Below are 19,404 nucleotides of genomic sequence, written 5' to 3' on the forward strand. Positions count from 1 at the left end.
CAGGAGCTCTTTAATATCCTGAAAAATCAAAAAGGAGCCCTACAAGAAGCCAGAACATGGACAAATTGCTAAAGAGGAGTACAAAAGAATAGCACAAGCATGTAGGAACAAAATCAAAAAGACTAAGGCACAAAATGAATATCACCTAGTAAGGGACATAAAAGGCAATAGGCTCAGACTTTAAGGCCACAAAGGGCCATCATGATCATCTGGTCTGATCTGTATCTCCCAGGCTGCTGAACCTTACCCACCCACTCCTGGAGCAGACACATGATCTCTGGCTGAAGTTACGGAAGTCCTCAAGACTTGATGTAAAAGACTTCAAGTTGCAGAGAATCCATCATTTACTCTAATTCAAACCAGCAAATGACTCATGCCCCACAAAGCAGAGGAAGGTTAAAAAAAAAGGGGGGGGTCTCTGTCAAGCTGACTTGGGAGAAAATTCCTTTCCAACCCCAAATATAGTGATCAATTAGACCCTGAGCATGTGGGTGAGACCCACCAGCCAGACACCTGGGAAAGAATTATCTTCAGTAAAGCAGAGCCCTCCCCATCTAGTGTCCCATCACTGTATGTTTGAGATATTTACTAACAGCAGTTGTGGATAGTTCCACATGCCATTGTAGACAGTCTCATTTTACCATCCCCTCTATACATTTATCAAGCTCAGACTTGAAACAAGTTAGTTTTTTTTGCCCCCACTGCTCCCCTTGGGAGGCTGTTCCAAAACCACTCCTCTGATGGTTAAAAACTTGTCTAATTTCAAGCCTAAACTTGTTGATGGCCAGTTTATATCCATTTGTTCTTGTTTATACTCTGTTCAACATTGGCCCTTAACGTAAAAAACAACTCTCTGTTTGACACAGGGTTCACTACTCACCACTGGGTCACCTCATTGTGGCTCATGGGAAGATTAGCTCTCAACCAGTTTGATGACCCCTCCTCTCATTGCTCGCCTTTTGGTCTCTCTCTCTCTGGACTTTTGCTTGCTTTTCATGGCTGGGCTTCCAGCCAAATTGTTATAGTTTTCCCTTCCAGGGTATCAAAATCCTTTGAGACAACAGTCTCAAGCAGTCTTCTGTTCCACTGCCTAGACAGTGCCACTTCCCCAGTGGCTGGTAGGGGAACCCAGGCCCACCCTCTGCTCCAGGTTCCAGCCCAGGGACCCTATGACTAGCAACCATGGTATGCAATCCCAAACCCTGTTGCTGTGAGTTCCTTCCTACCATTTTTCTCTAGCTCTGTCCCCACCTCCCAGTTACCAGTGGAGCTTCTTCAGCTCCCTCTGGTTATTTTAACCGCTCTCCAGTTCTTGCTAGAGTCTGTATTCCCACACAGGATACCAGGGCTTACTCCTTGTCTCTTGCTGACTCCCCTTATTTCTAGGGAGTGACTGCAGAGTTTCTTCCTACAGCCCCTCTTGCACATGACTTCCTGGTTTTATACTACCTCAGTCTTTCCCTGTCCAGCTGGGCTTCATCATCAGTTAGACCTCATCAGCCCTGACTCTTCTCCAGGTTCAGCCTGTCATGAGTTTGTGACTCTCTGCACCTCAAAGTAGCACCTTAGAACCCCCATATTCACCATAGTGATATGATTATATTTTGTACAAAGTATACCTTATAAGATATCATTTTAAAAGTTTTCATCTGTTGAACATTAATATCCTGTTAGATTGTATGTAATATCATGGCATGTGAAGTTATGAAGTATTGCTATATGTGTTACTGAAATATGTTGTGAGGTTGGGAACACCCATAACCAGCCTTTCAGTTACAACAAAAGAGTAGCCATCGATAGCCAGATGACGTTAATGGCACATCAAGAAAATAATTCCACTATCCTAGAGACTCCTTACAGAATGCACATATGCAATGAAGACTGCTTAACCAATGAGGACTGTCCAGGGGCAGCAGGTTTATAGAAATGGTGGTGGTGTCCAGAGTCTGCCCCCCCAAACTCTGCCCCCCACCTGCCTAAGGATCTGGGCGGGAGTTTGGGTGCAGGGTGCAGGCTCTGGGTTGGGACAGGGATGCAGGAGGGGGTGAGGAGTGCAGGCTCTGGGATGGCGTTTGGGTGTAGGCTCTGGGCTGGGGCAGGGGTGCAGGAGGGGGTGAGGGGTGCAGGCTCTGGGAGGAAGTGCGGAGGGCTGAGGTGCAGACTCTGGGAGGGAGCGCGGGAATGGGAGGGGGTGTGGAGGGAGTTTGGGGGTGGGAGGAGGTGTGTGGGAAAGGGGTGGGGGTGCAGCGCTTACCTGGGGCTCCTAGGTGGGGTGGGCTGGGGGGCCTCTGTGTGCTGCTACCCCCAGGCACTGCCCCCGCAGCTTCCTATTGGCTGCAGGGGCGCTTGGGATGGGACACAGACCAACCCCGCCCAGGGGCCACAGGGAGGGGCTGGCAGCCACGTGGAGCGAGCAGGCAGGAAGCCGCTCAGCTCCACTGCACTGCCAGTGGTGAGTGGGGGCCCCAGGCTGTTTTAAATATCCTGGGGGGTGCAGGGGAGGGGTGCCTGGGGGCGGAAGGCAGGGCTGAGGGAGAGACCAGTGCTGGAGCCAGGCCAGTGGTGCCTAGGCACTACGGGCCCATAGAACTCACCATCCATGGGACTGTCTGGTTCGCATGTCACAGCAAAGATCTTTCCTGCAAGCTGGAAGAAAGTATAAAACAGGAAAAGCGACATATCACTTGGCCTCTTACCCCACCCCATGACTCAACACCTGGAAGAACGTCTGGAGAACAAAGACTTTGAACTGGGGAAGTTTGGTCCAAGGCTGGAAAGAGAGTCTAGTCTGTGTATTAAGGAACTGTAACCTGCTTGTAATATCTCTCAGGGTGAGAAAAGTTGTTGGATTCTACTCTTGCTTAGACTAAAAGTTTAGGAGTTAGAATGCATGTTTACTTTTTATTTTCTCAAGTTAACTATCTCTGACCTTTATTCCTACCACTTATAATCACTTAAAATCTATCTTTCTGTAGTTAATAAACTTATTTCAGTGTTTTCCCTCACTACTCAGGTGAAGTCCATCCCATGAAAATTGTCCTCTGTCGATGAGTGCCTCCCAGTGGTCAAACATCCCAAAGCCTTCCTTATAACTCCACTTCCTGAGCCATCTGTTAATTATCCTAATCTTGTCTCATCTTGGCTCTCCTCCTCTAGTAACAGGTAGAATTCCACTGAAGATCACCTGAGCCTCCATTTCTTTAAGCACCTTCCCCACCTGGCATAGTCTTCCTTGATGCATCCCAGTGAGAATCTAGCAGTATCATTTGTTCATACATGAAGGACAGTCAGTGGATTCTTTTCTGCTTCCATTAGGATCCTCTTCAGCCTCAGGTCCACATCCTATATTTTAGCTCCTGACAGACAACACATTCTTCTTTTCTCTGGATCAGCTCTGATGATGGACCTTTCTATTCTTAGTAGGGAATCCCCAATCACATAGACCTGACTCTTCCTGAGTGTTGGTGCAATTCTCTGGCCTTCTTCCTTCTGTTATTTCTGACTAAAAGTCTTCTTGGCTTCTGATCTCACTTGCAATCTTCTGCAAATCATCCTCTGTCCTCCTAGGAAGCTGAACTCTGGCTGTCTCCATTGACTCTTCCCCTCTTCTTGTAGGACTAGCCACTCTTCTCTTCTTTCTTGCCCTCCCATCTTCGGTAATTGCCTGCCTCTCCCCTTCATTTTCCAACTCAGCAAACCTGTTCTTCAGCTCTGTTTCTCCTTTGCTAGCTGGTCTTTTCCTCTTAAAGAGGTTCTTTCATTCCTCTTTCTCTTTCTTCTAATGTTTTTAAAGTGTAGGTCCTCTACTTAATGGGGAAGAGGAGCTAATAACTGATGACATCAAGAAAATCGAGGCGTTTAATGCCTATTTTGTGTTAGTCTTCACTAAAAACGTTGATGGTGATCAGATACTCAATACAATATTAACAACAGGGGAAGAAATACAAGCCAAAATAGGGAAAGAAGAGGTTAAAGAAAATATTTAGATATGTTTGATGTATTCAAATTGGCAGGGCCTGATGAAATTCATCTTAGGGTACTTAAGGAACTAGTTAATGCAATCTCAGAACTGCTAACACTTATATCTGAAAACTCCTGAAGGGATGAGTGAAGTCTCAGAAAATTGGAGAAGGGCAAACAAAGTATCTATCTTTAAAAAGGGGAACAAAACGGTACCTGGTGAATTATTAGTCAGCCTAATTTTGGTACCTGGAAAGATACTGGAACAAATTATTAAACAATCAGTCGGTAAGCACCTAGAGGCTAATAGGATTATAAGGAGTAGCCAGCATGGATTTGTCAAGAACAAAGCATGCCAAACCCAACCTAATTTTCTTTTTTGACAGGGTTACTGGCCTAGTGGATGGGGTGGGAAGCAGTAGATGTGATGTATCTTGATTTTAGTAAGGCTTTTGACAGTCCCACATGACATTCTCATAAGCATACTAGGAAAATGTGATCTAGATAAAATTACTAAAACATGGGGCACAACTGTTTGAAAGACCAGACTCAAAGTGTAGTTATCCATGGTTCGCTGTCAAAGTGGGAGTGCCTCTTTAATGGGTTTCCACCGGGGTCAGTCGTTGGTCCAGTACTATTCAATATTTTCACTACTGACTTGGATAATGGAGTGGGGTGTATGCTTATAAAATTTGCAGATGACACCAACCTGGGAGAGACTGCAAGCACTTTGGAGGACAGAATTGGAATTCAAAATGACAAATTGGCGAACTGGTGTGAATTGAACAAGAAGAAATTCAATAAAGACAAGTTCAAAGTACTTCCCTTAGGAAGGAAAAATCAAATTTACAGCTACAAAATGGGGAATAACAACATGGTAGTACTGCTGAAAAGGATCTGGGAGCTATTATGGATCACAAACAATAGTGTGAGTCAACAATGTGATGTTGTTACAAAAAAGGCTAATATTGTGAGAGTGTATGAACAGCAATGTCATATGTAAGTCACAGGAGGTAATTGTCTCACTCTAGGTGGCAATATTAAGGCCTTAGATGGAGTATTGTGTCCAATTCTGGGTATCATACTTTAGGAAACAGGTGGACAAATTTGAGAGAGTCCAGAGGAGGGCAACAAAAATGATAAAATGTTTAGAGTAGCTGACTTATGAGGAAAGGTTAAAAAAACTGGGCATGTTTTGACTTGAGAAAAGACTTAGTAGGGACCTGATAACAGTCTTCAAATATGTTGAGGATGGTGATCAGTTGTTCTCCATGTCCTCTGAAGATAGGACAAGAAGTAATGAGCTAAATCTGCAGCAAGGGAGATTTAGGTTAGTGTGAGAGGGAGGGTCCCCTCAAGTCCCCTACAAATCCGCTTTCAAGTCCCTATATCATCTTTCTTTCTTTCCAACTCCCCAGTAGACACCCAAGGGAGTTTTTGGAGCAAACAAAAAAGACCTCCCCCATCTTTCCAGCCTAAGAGGAGAGGAAAGTCCGTGGGAAAATAAAAAGAGAAGCAGGGGTGACTTGGAACTCGTGCAGTCTTCCTGGGTCAGCCCTTTTGGTTTAGTCTAAATGGAGTCTACCTCCAGCCCCCACCTCATGGGGAGTACTGCTCAGAGGCTGGGTCATGCAGCTTCAGGAACAGCAAGGCTTGTTACTGTCTACCTCTCAAAGAACCTGTCTCCGTTGTCAGAGGAAGGCCAGTCCTTTTCCTGTGACAGGTTTTCCCATTTAAGCTCCCCTCTCCCACCCTCCAAGCAGAACAAGCCGTGCAGGTGTGCCTCGTTGGTGTTGCACAGGTCCAGAGGAGCTTATTAGTCTCCTCTCAGTCAGTGTGTGGGCGTGTCCTCTCACAGTTAGATATTAGGGGGGAAAAATTAACTATAAGAGTAGTTAAACTCTGGAATAGGCTTCCAAGGAAGGTTATAGAGTAGTAGCTGTGTTAGTCTGTATCTGCAAAAAGAAAAGGAGTACTTGAGGCACCATAGAGACTAACAAATTTATTTGAGCGTAAGCTTTTGTGAGCTACAGCTCACTTTATCGGATGCCTGCAGTGGAAAATACAGTGGGGAGATTTATATACACAGAGAACATGAAACAATGGTTGTTATCATACACACTGTAACAAGAGTGATGAGGTAAGGTGAGCTATTACCAGCAGGAGAGTGGGGGGAAAAAAAACCTTTTATAGTGATAATCAAGGTGGACCATTTCCAGCAGTTGACAAGAACATGTGAGGAAAAGTGGCGGGGGGGGGGGGGATAAACATGGGGAAATAGTTTTACTTTGTGTAATGACACATCCACTCCCAGTCTTTATTCAAGCCTAAGTTAATTGTATCCAGTTTGCAAATTAATTCCAATTCAGCAGTCTCTCGTTGGAGTCTGTTTTTGAAGTTTTTTTTGTTGAAGAATTGCCACTTTTAGGTCTGTAATTGAGTGACCAAAGAGATTGACGTGTTCTCTGACTGGTTTTTGAATGTTATAATTCTTGACGTCTGATTTGTGTCCATTTATTCTTTTATGTAGAGAGTGTCCAGTTTGGCCAATGTACATGGCAGAGGGGCATTGTTGGCACATGATGGCAAATATCACATTGGTAGATGCGCAGGTGAATGAGCCTCTGATAGTGTGGCTGATGTGATTAGGCCCTATGATGGTGTCCCCTGAATAGATATGTGGACAGAGTTGGCAATGGGCTTTGTTGCAAGGATAGGTTCCTGGGTTAGTGTTTTTGTTGTGTGGCTGCTGGTGAGTATTTGCTTCAGGTTGGGGGCCTGTCTGTAAGCAAGGACTGGCCTGTCTCCCAAGATCTGTGAGCATGATGGGTCGTCCTTCAGGATAAGCTGGAGATCCTTGATGATGTGTTGGAGAGGTTTTAGTTGGGGGCTGAAGGTGATGGCTAGTGGCGTTCTGTTATTTTCTTTGTTGGGCCTGTCCTGTAGTAAATAACTTCTGGGTACATTGGCCAAACTGGACAGTCTCTATATAAAAGAATAAATGGACACAAATCAGATGTCAAGAATTAGAACATTCAAAAACCAGTTGGAGAACACGTCAATCTCTCCGGTCACTCGATTACAGACCTAAAAGAGGCAATTTTTCAACAAAAAAACTTCAAAAACAGACTCCAACGAGAGACTGCTGAATTGGAATTAATTTGCAAACTGGATACAATTAACTTAGGCTTGAATAAAGACTGGGAGTGGATGTGTCATTACACAAAGTAAAACTATTTCCCCATGTTTATTCCCCCCTCCCCCACTGTTCCTCACACGTTCTTGTCAACTGCTGGAAATGGCCCACCTTGATTATCACTACAAAAGGTTTTTTCTTCCCTCCCCTCCCCCCCTGCTCTCCTGCTGGTAATAGCTCACCTTGCGGATCACTCTTGTTACAGTGTGTATGGTAACACCCATTGTTTTATGTTCTCTGTGTATATAAATCTGCCCACTGTATTTTCCACTGAAGTGAGCTGTAGCTCATGAAAGCTTATGCTCAAATAAATTTGTTAGTCTCTAAGGTGCCACAAGTACTCCTTTTCTTTTTAAGGAAGGTTATGGAATTCCCATTGTTGAAGGTTTTTAAAAACAGGTTGGACAAACACCTGTCAGGGATGGTCTTTTACTTGGTCCTTCCTCAATGCAGGGCTGTACTTGATGAGTTTTTGAGGTTCCTTCCAGCCCTACATCTGTATCATTCAATGAGATTTGCTCGGGGATGATTGCTTCTCAAAATCCTCTCTCCAAGTTAAGGGCAATGTCAGCTCCCAGGATCTGTTAGAAAAATGTGTGGAAGGTTTTTTATAGAAACCCTATGATTTTTTTGCTTTTTCTCTTTTGTTTTTCAAGTGAATGTCAGATTAATTTAGGTTTTGTTCCAGGTACCAGCCCACTCTAAATTAAAATTCCACATAAATGTTCTTGAACGAAGAGCTGCAAAAAAGGCAGTTTTGTACTTGTGTGAATAAGCCAGTATAAGTCTGGCTAGCCAGTTCATCAGTGGTAATAACAGATTAATAGGACTGTCTAGGGGGCACCAAGAATTTCAGGTTTCTCTCTGAGTCAAGCTTGCAGTTCCTGTGATCATAGAAATATTTCACTTCTCTGAAGGTTGCTCATATTGTGTGAAAAATAGATCTATTTGGTGGTGGACTGTGAAGAAATTCAGTTCTCTAAGAGCCTGGACTCTCTTCCCTGCACTGTTTCAATTCCCAGTGAACAAGCACCAGTTCTCCACTCTGGATCTTTTGGCTTCTCCGCTGCATGCAAAACTCCTCAGGTTTTGTCCCTTACTGTGCCAATTGGATGCTGCCTCAGTTTTGAGCTCAAAGACCCGTCTGCACAACTTTCCTTCCTTCCCTGACTGGATGGTTAAAAAAGAAATTGAGTTTTAAAAGAAAAAGTAAATGCTTTCCTTTTGTCCCCGTCATGAACAAGAATTCCATGGATCACAGATATGTCTATCTGCATGGAGAGAAGAATTCTATTTCAGGTTCCTAGCCTCCTGTCTTGAGATCCATTTCTTCACTTAAATCTTCAAGCTAGCCCTGATAACCTGACGTAAAATTTATTCCCGCAATGCAAGAATATTTCAGATAATTAGTAAGAGGCTCTTAAAATCCAGAAGTTCTTCCACATCTCTTTCCTTTGATACAGTCTGGAAGAAATTCTACCATGCATGCATGTAGGGAGAGTTCATTTAAATCTGCCAAGTGCTCTTTCACTAAAATCCAGGATTGTTTTCCAACAAGGGTTTTGATCACCCTCTGTCTAAATGATTCTGGACAGCCTTTCATTAAGCCCCTCTGTACCTCAAGGCTGAATTTAGTATTGTAAATTCTTTGTAATTTTCCTTTTGATTCTTTGAAGAACTTCTGCAGTTCCTGGCTTTTTGTGATGTTTAACAGTACAAACTTGTATTGCATTAACTTGGTGCTTACATTTAATATAGGCAAAGAAATTCAGAGGGGCAAAAAGGGAAAGACACAACAATTTGGTTTTCAGCTTTTGCAAGCATTGAGTTTTTACGGACTTTGCCCCAAAATCTTTGCTGAGCAAACACATTTCTTGATCTGGACCTTTAAAACTGGAAGTCCTCCTAACCCTGCAAACATCAGTTCAGCACTCCTTTCACAATCGGGCCAGGTTTACCTGAACATATGCAACATTAATAAACTACTTAAACCTCAATAAAGGCAAAATCTACAGCTCAGTGCTTGGTCCAAATAACCCAGTTGCATGGAGGAGATGAGGAATCCCTCCCTGGCCCTGTCAGAGCCACTCTGTAAAGCCCACTTTAAAGGCTGAAGTAGGCTTTCCTGGCTCCCCCCTGCTGGGGGCAAGGAGATGCAAGGATCCATTTAGCACAGGATTAGATCATGCCCCATCTCCTAAGCACTGTTACGCAGGGAGCTGATGTGGAGCAGGTCTGCACTCATTCTGGGTGTACTCTCTGCATTCATTTCCAACCCCACCCTGTGAAGCAGAACAATGCTAGTTCCACTGTCTGGAGGACCTATAGGTCTGGAATTGGCCTTAAATCTTCAGGGTGATTTAAACTGCTATAAAGCCTTATGCCTAGTCTGCACTAGAAAAGGCTATAGTTTTGTTAGCCAATGCTGTAGACCAGTGCTTCTCAAGCTATCTGTTGTGGGGGACCAGCAATTTTTTTTTCCAATGTGCGCACAGACCAGCAGCCGATGGCTCGCGGACCCACACCGGTCCGTGGACCACCACTTTGAGTAGCACTGCTGTAGAAGACTCATTAACCTTGATATGTGGCCCAGCCACCACTAGATGGGAACAGAGTGCCATACTTAGTGGGTATGGGCTATGCTACCAGTGTGACACAGCTACAATTTTGTGACCTGTATCTGTTAGTAGTTTATAGTTTGCACATTTAAACTTGCACCTGAGACAGTCAAGAGTCTCTCACTTCCCAAGTTGCAAGTGTATCTGTTTGTTGTACACCTGATATAGAGCATGTGGAGCTAGGGAAGCTAATGGGAAACCTCAAGACAACTCAAAAATTCTGTACTTTCATTGGTCAATTATGCTTCTTCAAATACAATATAAGCAAAACCCCAAGTGCCCAAATTTTAACAAATATTTAGGTGTTGCTCTGCAAAGCCTTACAAGGCCTAAGTGATTTAATTGTTTGAGTCTTGTTTTCATAAGTGACTAAGTCAATTTTGAAAATGGGACTTAGTCATCTAAATCACTTAGGCCTTGCAATGATAAGATTCATAGATACTAAGGTCAGAAGGGACCATTCCGATCATTTAGTCCGACCTCCTGCACAGTGCAGGCCACAGAATCTCACCCACCCACTCCTATGAAAAATCTCACTTATGTCTGAGCTATTGAAGTCCTTAAATCATGGTTTAAAGACTTCAAGGAGCAGAGAAGCCTCCCTCAAGTCAACCATGCCCCATGCTACAGAGGAAGGCGAAAAACCTCTAGGGCCTCTCCAATCTGCCCTGGAAAAAAATTCCTTCCCGACCCCAAATATGGCAATCAGCTAAACCCTGAGCATATGGGCAAGATTCACCAGCCAGATACTACAGAAAATTCTTTCCTCGGTAACTCAGATCCCATCCATCTAATATCCCATCTCAGGGGATGAGTCCTATTTACCCTGAATATTTAAAGCTCAATTACTTACCAAAATCCCATTATCCCATCATACCATCTCCTCCATAAACTTATCAAGTAGAATCTTAAAACCAGATAGATCTTTTGCCCCCACTGCTTCCCTTGGAAGGCTATTCCAAAACTTTACTCCTCTGATGGTTAAAAACCTTCGTCTGATTTCAAGTCTAAACTTCCTGGTGGCCAGTTTATACCCATTTGTTCTTGTGTCCACATTGGTGCTGAGCTGAAATAATTCCTCTCCCTCTCCTGTATTTATCCCTCTGATATATTTATGGAGAGCAATCATATCTCCCCTCAACCTTCTTTTAGTTAGGCTAAACAAGCCAAGCTCCTTAAGTCTCCTTTCATAAGACAAGTTTTCCATTCCTCGGATCATCCTAGTAGCCCTTCTCTGTACCTGCTCCAGTTTGAATTCATCCTTTTTGAACATGGGAGACAAGAACTGCACACAGTATTCTAGGTGAGGTCTCACCAGTGCCTTGTATAATGGTACTAAAACCTCCTTATCCCTCCTGGAAATGCCTCTCCTGATGCATCCCAAAACCGCATTCGCTTTTTTCACGGCCATATCACATTGGCAGCTCATAGTCATCCTATGATCAACCAATACTCCAAGGTCCTTCTCCTCTTCTGTTACTTCTAATTGATGCGTCCCCAACTTATAACTAAAATTCTTGTTATTAATCCCTAAATGCATAACCTTAGACTTCTCACTATTAAATTTCATCCTATTACTATTACTCCAGTTTACAAGGTCATCCAGATCCTCCTGTATAATATCCCGATCCTTCTCCGAATTGGCAATACCTCCCAGCTTTGTATCATCTGCAAACTTTATTAGCACACTCCCACTTTTTGTGCCAAGGTCAGTAATAAAAAGATTAAATAAGATTGGTCCCAAAACCAATCCCTGAGGAACTCCACTGGTAACCTCCCTCCAGCCTGACAGTTCTCCTTTCAGTAGGACCCGTTGCAGTCTCCCCTTTAACCAATTCCTTATCCACCTTTTGATGTTCATATTGATCCCCATCTTCTCCAATTTAACTAATAATTCCCCATGTGGCACGGTATCAAATGCCTTACTGAAATCTAGGTAAATTAGATCCACTGCATTTCCTTTATCTAAAAAATCTGTTACTTTTTCCAAAAAGGAGATTAGGTTGGTTTGGCACGATCTACCTTTTGTAAAACCATGTTGTATTTTGTCCCATTTACCATTGACTTCAATGTCCTTAACTAATTTCTCCTTCAAAATTTTTTCCAGGACCTTGCATACTACAGATGTCAAACTAACTGGCGTGTAGTTACCCGGATCACTTTTTTTTCCTTTCTTAAAAATAGGAACTATATTAGCAATTCTCCAATCATTCAGTACTACTCCTGAGTTTACAGATTCATTAAAAATTCTTGCTAATGGGCTTGCAATTTCAGGTGCCAATTCCTTTAATATTCTTGGATGAAGATTATCTGGGCCCCCTGATTTAGTCCCATTAAGCTGTTTCAGTTTCGCTTCTACCTCAGATATGGTAATATCTATCTCTATATCCTCATTCCCATTTGTCATGCTACCATTATCCCTAAGATCCTCTTTAGCCTTATTAAAGACTGAGGCAAAGTATTTGTTTAGATATTGGGCCATGCCTAGATTATCTTTAACCTCCACTCCATCCTCAGTGTTTAGCGGCCCCACTTCTTCTTTCTTAGTTTTCTTCTTATTTATATGGCTATAGAATCTTTTACTATTGGTTTTAATTCCCTTTGCAAGGTCCAACTCTACTCGACTTTTAGCCTGTCTCACTTTATCCCTACATGTTCTGACCTCAATTAGGTAGCTTTCCTTGCTGATCTCTCCCATCTTCCACTCCCTGTATGCTTTCTGCTTCTTCTTAATCGCCTCTCTAAGATGCTTGCTCATCCAGCTTGGTCTACAACTCCTTCCTATGAATTTTTTCCTCTTTCTTGGGATACAGGCTTCCGATAGCTTCTGCAGCTTTGATTTAAAGTAATCCCAGGCCTCCTCTACCTTTAGATCTATAAGTTCTTCAGTCCAATCCACTTCCCTAACTAATTTCCGTAATTTTTGAAAGTCAGCCCTTTTGAAATCAAAAACTCTAGTTGCAGATTTATTTTTGTTAATCCTTCCATTTAGTTTGAACTGAATTAGTTCATGATCACTTGAGCCAAGATTGTCCCCTACAACCATTTCTTCTATGAGGTCCTCGCTACTCACCAAAATTAAATCTAAAATGGCATCCCCTCTAGTCGGTTCAGCAACTACTTGATGAAGGAATCCATCAGCTATTGCATCTAGGAAAATCTGAGCCCTATTATTATTACTAGCACTGGTCCTCCAGTCTATATCTGGGAAGTTAAGCAGAGTAACACCTAAATACCTCTAAAAATGTGGGCCTTTGTCCATTAGAGAAATATCAGTTACAGGTACAGTAAGGGAGTGTTGGGGGAAGTGGCTAATCAATTGCAAGGAGAGATTTTAGGATTAAAAACCTAACGTCTGTACTAAAAAACTCATAGGGCAGGTGTACACTACAGAATTACGTGGGTATTACTACGTCACTCAGGGCTGGGAGAAAATCCACACTCCTGAGCAATGTAGTTATACATAGCTACCACCTCTCAAGGAGGTGGATTAACTACACCGACAGAGAGCTCTCATTAAAGAGCTGACGTCGGTCAGCTGTCCCATTGCAGTTTAAAGTGTGGACCTGCCCATAGAAATAGCAATCTTTCAAGTCTCTGGATCATAGGAACGTAGTGCCATACCATAACTGTTCCCCATGATCCATACAGCTAGCTGTAATTGGATTTCTGCAATGGAGAGAGTATACATTATCTTATTATAGGAAAAGATATGAACCACATTGGTACTTAGCGTGATTAATGCAGAACTGAAATTCCCAAATGCTGTATTTAAAAGCATATACACTAAATGAGACTAGTGAAAACGTTTCAAGGCTACTCAGCTGAAGGCTTTGTTTTTTCTCCTGTGGTGTTATCATCCATTAGTCTATCATCAACACAGCAGTATGCATTTGCTGCCAAGAAAAAGCTGAATGCACACATAGGAAGCCTGCTTTTGTTATAGAAAGCTAATTAGAAGAGGATTGTTTGATTTCAAATATAGGAGATTGACCCCTTTTGTGTATGGTTGTTAGTACATTTTGCTCCTTTGTATCATTTGAAGAGGACATGAGGTATACATTTCAATCATATATCAACAGCTTTGTGATAGAGGTTGCCAGGAATTCCTCTTTATCCAAAATCATTTCGTACTTTGAATAAGCACCTCAGCATGGAATTTTAAAAGTGACTTAACAAATCCAGAGTAGGGATGTGTTTGATCTCATATTGGCATTTGGCTTGTACACAAATCTTTTCATTTGATATGCACAATCTGGCTGATTGTGATCCTAATATGAATAAGGAATAGACCCATCCATGATCATAGACTATTAGCAGAGAGGTAACCTAAACTATCCTTCAACTAGCGTACCAAATTTACTCAGTGCCTTGCTTAACATGAGTAATTTGACAAATAGGAAACATTAGTTATATATCTTCATCGTGTTGGTAAGAGTGTCCAAGGAGATTTTGTGCCTGGGCTGGTAAATTTAAATATGTTTTGCAGAGCTTAATTACATACAAATATTAAACACAGTGACAAATCCACCACACCCACTTTGTTCAAAACTTTAAAAAAATGAACATGGAAAATGTACAAAAGTAGCAACATGAAAGCGTCTTACTCAAGGCACATTTCTGTTGAACTGTGTATGTGGAGTTGTTAGTCTCCTTAATCCCTTACCTGCCCTGGTCCCATGCTGAATTCCCTCCTTCACTTGTTGTGTATTCCTTTATCATACAGCAGGGGTTCCCAACCTTCTTTAGCTGGAGCTGGGCTGGTGATGGGTACCCTTACATATGTCCTCCTGTTATGTCCTGGCACAGATGCCACAGTCTCTCCTTTTTACTGTCCATTTTTTCACTTCCCCTTTCCTGCCCTCAATTTAACTTCCTGGACACTACGGTGCTAATAAGCGATGGTCACATAAACACCACCCTATATCGGAAACCTACTGACCGCTATTCCTACCTACATGCCTCTAGCTTTCATCCAGATCATACCACTCGATCCATTGTCTACAGCCAAGCGCTACGATATAACCGCATTTGCTCCAACCCCTCAGACAGAGACAAACACCTACAAGATCTCTATCATGCATTCCTACAACTACAATACCCACCTGCTGAAGTGAAGAAACAGATTGACAGAGCCAGAAGAGTACCCAGAAGTCACCTACTACAGGACAGGCCCAACAAAGAAAACAACAGAACACCACTAGCCATCACCTTCAGCCCCCAACTAAAACCTCTCAAACGCATCATCAAGGATCTACAACCTATCCTGAAGGACGAGCCATCGCTCTCTCAGATCTTGGGAGACAGACCAGTCCTTGCTTACAGACAGCCCCCCAATATGAAGCAAATACTCACCAGCAACCACACACCACACAACAGAACCACTAACCCAGGAACCTATCCTTGCAACAAAGCCCGTTGCCAACTCTGTCCACATATCTATTCAGGGGATACCATCATAGGGCCTAATCACATCAGCCACACTATCAGAGGCTCGTTCACCTGCGCATCTACCAATGTGATATATGCCATCATGTGCCAGCAATGCCCCTCTGCCATGTACATTGGCCAAACTGGACAGTCTCTACATAAAAGAATGAATGGACACAAATCAGACGTCAAGAATTATAACATTCAAAAACCAGTTGGAGAACACTTCAATCTCTCTGGTCACTCGATCACAGACCTAAGAGTGGCTATACTTCAACAAAAAAGCTTCAAAAACAGACTCCAACGAGAGACTGCTGAATTCGAATTAATTTGCAAACTGGATACAATTAACTTAGGCTTGAATAGAGACTGGGAATGGATGAGTCATTACACAAAGTAAAACTATTTCCCCATGGTATTTCTCCCCCCCACCCCACCCCCCACTGTTCCTCTGATATTCTTGTTAACTGCTGGAATTAGCCTACCTGCTTGTCACCATGAAAGGTTTTCCTCCTTCCCCCCCCTGCTGTTGGTGATGGCTTATCTTAAGTGATCACTCTCCTTACAGTGTGTATGATAAACCCATTGTTTCATGTTCTCTGTGTGTGTGTATATAAATCTCTCCTCTGTTTTTTCCACCAAATGCATCCGATGAAGTGAGCTGTAGCTCACGAAAGCTTATGCTCTAATAAATTTGTTAGTCTCTAAGGTGCCACAAGTACTCCTTTTCAATTTAACTTGTCATCTTTTTGCTTTCTTATTTTTTGCTCATTTACTTTTTATGTAGACTTTTCTCCTCCCCTCTGGTCCCCTCCCTCCACTCCAGTAGTTCTGATCTTCTTCCGCATTTCTTCACTTATCCAGAATACTACATACAGGTAAGGAGCATTCAGTGATGTGCTATCAACATTTCAACCAGGGGCTCCTCCAAAAGTGTTCTGCCTATTCTGGCAATACTTGTGACGTTTTCTGGTTCTAGGGTTCTTCCCTCAAATAAACGATTAATTCCACACTCTTCAGAAATACCCATGAATTCCATACTCTTCCTCCACCAAAAATTCATCACTTCTATAATCTTCCTCATAGCTCCACTAATCCCCACACCCCCGCATACTTTGATCCACTGTGTTTCCTCCTCCAGCACATCATAGAGGTCCCTATATCTATCAGGTGTTCCTTACAGAAATAGTAGTAGCAACTGTGAGTCCTTTGGCATCCATGGACAGAAGTGGTGACAGGCAGGTGTCCTGTGGGCCAGTGATGTGATGTCAGTAAGGGGCTCCCACAAAACATTTTCCCTTTGCTTGTGAAAAATCCTTGCTTGGGTATCAAGGTTTTGTGCACTTTCAAGAGAAGAGGGGTGATTAGTTCAGGGACCTACTCATGGATTTTCCCATCTAAAGGAAAACATTCTCTTATAATCTAGGAAAGAGGCAGCATCAGTGGGCAAACAAATGTGTATTTAATTGCATTTGGGGGAAATGTCTATAGTTTGTTCCTGAAAACCATATTGATACTAAAGAGCAGTGTACAGCCCATGTTATTGAATGTGTGCATGTATGTATATTGAAAGGTGTTTGTCCGGTGCTAATCTCCCCCAGAAGTTTGTTTAAAACACATGACATCTGAGTGATGCAACCTAGTGAATTCCAATGTCAAAAGGTACTCTTTGGATTAATTGTTAAGCACCATCGGGATAAAAATGACCTTTGTTAAGGATGGTTTAGCAATATTCAGAGGAGGGGAATTACCCCAACTCTCCTTATAATTTGGTGGCAGAGTGTTACAAAGGGCCTCTGCAAGACCTTTTCAGCTATCACTATGCTGCTTCTCGCACTACCAACTACTGTTACAAGTTTGAATAGTTGCGGCAGCCCACATAACCTTTTCTGCTCACTGAAAACATTTGTACAGATTTTTTTTTCTGAATGCTGAGTTCTAAAGGTCTTTATGTTTGAAGAGCTAGGGGGAAACTGACAATTTGCCCTGATACATCATATTAAAGAATTGTCATTAGACTTTTGATATCTCAAAATTAGGCAGGATTGTGTGGGGGGAGGGATAGCTCAGTGGTTTGAGCATTGGCTTGCTAAACCCAGGGTTGAGAGTTCAATCCTTGAGGGGGCCATTTAGGGATCTGGGGCAAAAATTGGGGATTGGTCCTGCTTTGAGCAGGGGGTTGGACTAGATGATCTCCTGAGGTCCCTTCCAACCCTGATATTCTATGATTCTATTAATTAAAGTTTCCACTAATTACATGCTAAAATGCAGTAGATCAAGAAGACATCAGTTAGGATTTTCTCCTCACAGGATAAATTAGAGAAAATGTTGGAAGCAACGTCTACCTGAAGTAACAGAACTGCTAGGCAAACTGAAATAATTCCGCTTCACATTCCCTGTGGGCAAGGCAAATTTCTACATACAAATGCATTTGGTTTCTTCCTTTCTTTCATCATAGTGATAGAGTTCTGCTGATCTATGTGTTTTGAATATTAAGTTCTTGCACTGGTTCTCATGCAGTTATTCAGTATGTCAAAAAGATTTACATACTGCAGTTTGATGGAAAACAGTTTCTAAGGAGAAATGTGGTCTTGGATATTCCTTAAAATAAGAAAGAGGTGAGCACATTTAAAATATTTGTAAAGGCCTCTTAGGTTTTGTAAAAGCTATGTTGATTGCTAGCCTGTTTGTCCCACCCTAGAAATGAAGATATACTGTACATTATTGTATATATTATTACATATAACACACTTTATTAAAGCATGCTGAAGGTGATATTGACTCCCATGTGTTCAGATCCACAGCATATAGATCTGTCGTCATGTGAGCTAACAGCATAATTGATAGCACAAGCAGGTTGTCATCCTCTGTTTGGCCCAGCAGCTGATTGCAGAGGAATGGTGAGTAAGAGGATGCATTTGATTTTTCTCTAAACTATTCAGCTATCAATATATGTGTCAAGTTTTCCTGAAGTGGCTCAAGGGCATGAGTACCAGCCTCCGTACAGACTGTTAATAACTGGGGCACAAGCCCCAAATCGACTGTGAGTTCTATACTAAGATTACACCAACCAATATCAAATGTAAACTCCTCTGGCACTATAACAGCCTAACCCTGGAGTCAGAAACTGTCCCCTGGATACTCCCATTTATCTTGTCACCCAGGTAAGCTTGCCTTTGTGATACATGGTCCCTTTCACCAAAAATCACAATAATATTCAGGTTACTCCCAGGCCCAAAGGACCAATCATTTATCCCAGGTCAATTGCACCCTAGATGTCACACCAAAGACAATGCTTGTAGCTTATCCTATAATAAACTATCTAAAGATTTATTTTAAAAAATGAGTTATTTACAAAGGTTAAAACAGGTGAACATATATACACACAGATGAGTTACAATCTAAAGCTTCAAAAGGTAATAGAAGCTTCTATAATAAGCAAGCTCTATATGTTCTTTAGGGCTAACCCAGGCTATGCACTGGGGATTACTTTCTTATGCTTAGAAAACCTTGCCCCTTGGAGTCCAAGTAGCACAGAGATACGGTTCCTCCTTGTTAGGGGGGTAAATTCCCTTCCCCCTTCTGCACAGAGCTTCAAACACAGTTGATGGGAGGAATTCACTTGCATGACTCATCTTCATGGGATAGGGAGAGTAAACAACTAAGGGCATGTCTAGACTACAAACTTGCCGACTCAAGTTACATTGGCATACAGCCGCTGCAGTTGGTTCATCACTTGTGCACGTTCATACTTGGCTCCCTGTGTCTGAGGTGTGCATACTCACCAAGAGTTCTTATATTGCCACAGAGTGCAGTGCACCATGGATCCCACTCTGCAGTTCATCACCGTCCAGGGCACTGTCTTTTGGGAAGTTTTGGCAGTGTAGGATGGGACCAAAACAAGTCATGCAGATGTGACTGGAAGCATGGGGTCAACTTCCCAGTTTGCAACTATCTCCATCTGATAATGTAATCTGTATGCCATAATTTTCACACTTTTTTTTCAAAAATCCCACAAACCCACATGGCCCTCCTTGCTGTTCACCATCTCTGACAGAAGTATAGAGCCTGCACAACTCTGCACTATTATCATGCACCTTGCAAGTACTGGATGCACAATCCTCCAGTATTTGTAGAGCTTCAAAAAGACCCAGATGAGTGGGGAGCAGGACAATTCCTGGGAGGACAGATTGCTGTGGG

The sequence above is a fragment of the Dermochelys coriacea genome, chromosome 3 (genome assembly GCF_009764565.3).
Source record: "Dermochelys coriacea isolate rDerCor1 chromosome 3, rDerCor1.pri.v4, whole genome shotgun sequence".
In the NCBI taxonomy this organism is placed as follows: domain Eukaryota; kingdom Metazoa; phylum Chordata; order Testudines; family Dermochelyidae; genus Dermochelys; species Dermochelys coriacea.